The following is a 4,235-nucleotide window of genomic DNA, read 5'->3' as shown; positions in this document are numbered from 1 at the left end:
GAAGTATAGAACTTATTCCATTACATCCTGCACACAAATTCACAACTTTCAAATGGAGTTCAAGATTTTTGAAGTTAGCAACTACGTTACAGACCACCCTCCCACAACCACAAATATCACGCTTTAAGAGAAATTCTTACATTTTACGCATTTATAAGGCATCATGTAATATGATCATATTCATAGCCAAAATTGCAGTATTTAACTGATAAGTAGAGTATAAAAGATTGATATTGTAATCTTTCTTATTCCTTCTCTCATCTTATGTTTGATCAATGTAAGAACTCAAATATTTGAGCGATCCAAGTATCCAACTTTCGTGGGTGAGACAACCCTTTGAATTATAAGGTAGACAACAATATATTTATCAATAACGAAACAATTAAAAAAAACGACCTCAAGAAGCATTGTTGTAAAGTGAGAAGTAGGGCAAGGTACTACTACAGTTTGTAGGAAGTGTTGGGACAAGTGTCGGATATGGGTTCCGGTGAACCAGTAACTTCTATCTAGCACAATTGTTTTTTAATGCTAGCTATGACAAAGAATTTTGAAAACTCTGTAAGAAATGCTCTTTTTTTAAACCTTGAAAGGTTTTTAGGTGAAAATTGGAGGATTACATGTTTTTTGATCTGTTAATCGAACCATATCATAAACCACTGGAATAACCAGTAGCATACAACAATGATATTGTTTCTTGCTTGTACCATTGAATTTGAGACAATGACGTAACATTTTCTGCAAAGAATAATTTCTATCGAGTATTTCTTATGCCCAATGTGTTCTTTCACGCTAATTTCGAAAACTCTTTTTTTTTTTTTTTTTTGCGTTCTAAAATTGTGCGGTTTATGTGGTTACGGCGTTGTCTTAAAAGAAGGGCCGTTTTGAGAAGTACATTTACGCCCTTAATTTGCTTTATTACCAGCGTTATTATAGCCCATTTCTGTAAATTTATTTCGTTCTAGGGCGGTGGCTGACACTACTTTGATTACTTTGCGTTCTTACTTGTCTGCCATGGCTAATAGGTAAATATCGGTGAGAACAAGAACATATAGACAAGATGTTCTGCATGTTGCCACCCTCAAAGTCTCTACCAAGAAACGACATCGTTGGAGGCTTTCTTTCTGTTTGCAACATTGATTCATGAATGAGGAATCTCAGTAGGTAGCTCTTTAGTTAGGTTGCTATTTTTGAGTTTCTTTCTTGGTGATCCTAATTGTTGTTTTATGTGTTTGATGTTGTTGTCCAGGTTATAACTTTTAGTTAATGGCTGCAGTTGAGTTACTTTAATAGGATGGTTTGCCTGATTTAATAAGTGTGACCTTAGCCAATTGCTAAACTACTTAGGAGCTTACTAAAATTATAGTCTATAATTGAGGTTCTTCGTGTTTTGTTCTTGAAATTGGTAGGTTGAATCCTCGATTTTATTCTCAGAAAAGTCTTTGCTATTTTGTAGTATTTTTTATTTTTGTATTTGTGTTCTTTATAGGTTCTTGTGCGTATGTTATCTGGCGTCTGAGTCTAGAAGCTTTTTTAGGCAACTGAAATTACTTAGTCAAAATTCTGTTGATGGAGTTGGTCAATTTCCTTGAAAAAAGGGTACATGTGTCTTACAAAGCAATCAACTTACGATTCGTCTCCACAATAAACTTCTTTTTCTTTTTTTATTTGCATAACTTAGACAATTAATTTGTTGATAGTTAATACTTGATACAACCTTGAACAAGATTATTCAAGCAGACTTAAATTGGAACATTATTTGTTTTAATCGGATGTCCTCGAGGGACAAGCAAACTTAAAATTTAGGGAAAATGCTTAAGTACCCCCCTGACCTATGCCCGGATTCCCAACTACACACTTTTTCTTTGCGGGAATCCTATTACCCCCCTAAACTTATTTTAAATGTAATTATTTGCACCCTTAACGCTGACAACCAAACTCTTGGCAAGTGGTGAGCTACACACGCCCCCACATGTATTTTTAGTACTTTTTTTATTCTTTCTTCTTTTTCTTATTTCTTATTATTCTCATTTTTTTTGGTTATTTCATTCTCTTTTTTATTGTTTTGGTCACCGGCGGCATAAAATGGTGGTCGTCAGAATTTCACAAACACCATTTTTCCGGCAATTTTTTTTTTCCTGGCGATATTTTTATCCCGATCTAAGTGTGTTTTGTTTTATATATATAAAAAAATTTCTTGAAAGTATAGTTTGTGTGTGGGAGGAAGAGCAAAAGAAATAAAAATGAATATAAGCTGAGAAAACTTTTTCCAGTTAAAATTTTAATACATCATTTTTTTCCCGCGTGGGAAGGTTTTCCGATGATGAATTTTCCCCCCCAAATCTGAGTGTATTTTGCTTTGCTTATGAATAGATCTTTTTGAGAGTTTAATTTGTCTGTGAAAAGAAAAAATGGAAGAAAAACAGTTAGATAAAGTCGCCCGTGAATGAATATCCGCCGGAATTAGAGAAGAAACAAAAAAAAGTAAAAGAAAAAAGACAAAGAAAAAGGAAAAGGAAAAGGAAAAGGAAAAAAAAGTAAGAAAAAATGGTAAAAAAGAATAAAAAATAATCTGAAAATTGTTTTTTCTTGCTTCCCACTCTCCTTTGGGAGAGTGAAATACACACACTCTGCCACGTCAGCGTTAAGAGTGCAAATAGTTCCATTTAAAATAAGTTTAGGGGGGTAATAGGATTCCCGTAAAGAAAAAGTGTGTAGTTAGAAATCTGGGTATAGGTCAGGAGGGGTACTTATGCATTTTCCCTAAAATTTATATAGCAATTTTGTTCATTTGTTCACTTCTTCGAATGTTGACATTACTTACAGAACATATTACGTACTCCTTTGTAGATATTATACTCTGTGGTGTAGTATTAGGAATGAATGATATAGTACGATTCCCAGTATGTATTGATTCTTTAAAGCTGGCTTTGGTTGTTGATCCAACGGTGAACAGTTAAATGTGTGTTTAGAACTTTGTTAAGGTGAAAAGGTGCTTAGAACTTACAGACTGTTTTCCATAGGTTTTTTCACTCTGGACCTAATGTAAATGTAATAAAAGCTAAAACCTTAATCCCAACTAGTTGGAATTACCTATATGAATCCTTTGATTCCGTTGTGTTCTATAAAAAGTAAAAAAGGGTAGCCTGGTGCACAAATCATCCCCCATTCATGCATTAGTGGCTGCTTCCACTTAATCTCACGGCTCGTTTCTATTGTATTCTATATTCTAGCTAAATCGACATAGATTTCGAGAGATTGTACATCCTTTGATACAACTCCGTCCATCTGATTTTAGATCTACCGCGTCCTTTTCTATCATCTTCAATTCGCGCCCAAGGAAAAGTGCATATGGAGGTCTATGTAGGATGTTGGTCAAACAATTTAAAGCCACCTTCTCATTTTACCCATTGTACGTGCTACTTGCACCATTGTAACCATTTCCAGTGTTGTTCCAATGTTGGTGAACCTAAGAGAAGCTAAAGAGTAACATAGCAGACTACCGTATGGGCATATACAACAACAACAACGACCTAGTAAAATCCCACAAAGTGGGGTCTGGAGAGGGTAGTATGTACGCATACCTTACCCCTACCCCGATAGGACAGAGAGGTTGTTTCCGATAGACTCTCGGTTCAGGAAGATGGAAATAAAACAAGAAAAGACAATTCATCAGTATCGTCAACATAACCATAGAAATAGTGACAGCATCCTAAAAACCATACAATAGATGACATGCAATAACAATAACCAGCAAATAAGGTCCGGAGCTATGGAAAACAGTAAGGGTAGCGCAAACTGCAGAATTGGATCTTTTAAGTGAAAAAAAAAAAAAAGCAATTCGAGAAACAAAAAGAGGGGAAAGTGCAAGTACTCACAGCCTTCTCGCGAGCCCCGGGTTCAATTTAATTCACACTACAATTTAAATTGAACTAAATTGTTTTTACGACTCTACTTGAAGCTGTACCAATTTTTTGAACTAAATTATGTTTTCAGTTCTTGTGAGTTTTACTCTGTTCTTGTTTTTTCAAGTGAACCATGTTACTTCCCTGAAATCTTGGTGCGTGTCAAGTAGCTTCTCTATTTGTTTGAATATTTCAGTTATGATTCATGAATAAGCTTGATTTTCGTCTTTCTTTTTATCTTCTGATTAGCATCTAAAATTAGCTGCGATCTTCATCTCTTGTAGCCCTTTTCCCCTATGACCATGTTGAGAGACAGGAGCTGTAATTTATCTT

At 34.9% G+C, this 4,235-nt stretch overlaps 1 long non-coding RNA gene across 1 annotated transcript in view; it reads right to left on the bottom strand.

The window, feature by feature from the left end:
• The window catches only part of LOC109220652, an 11,823-nt gene extending 7,918 nt beyond the window's left edge, over positions 1–3,905 (bottom strand). The window contains exon 1 of the long non-coding RNA XR_002067132.1: positions 3,876–3,905. This is a non-coding gene — a long non-coding RNA (uncharacterized LOC109220652). The remainder of the gene's footprint in view (positions 1–3,875) is intronic.
• Positions 3,906–4,235: the final 330 nt, after the last annotated feature.

Source organism: Nicotiana attenuata, unplaced genomic scaffold, assembly GCF_001879085.1.
Source record: "Nicotiana attenuata strain UT unplaced genomic scaffold, NIATTr2, whole genome shotgun sequence".
Classification (NCBI taxonomy): Eukaryota; Viridiplantae; Streptophyta; class Magnoliopsida; order Solanales; family Solanaceae; genus Nicotiana; species Nicotiana attenuata.
The sequence above is the reverse complement of the archived record's forward strand: the minus strand, read 5'-3'. Positions and strand labels throughout refer to the sequence as shown.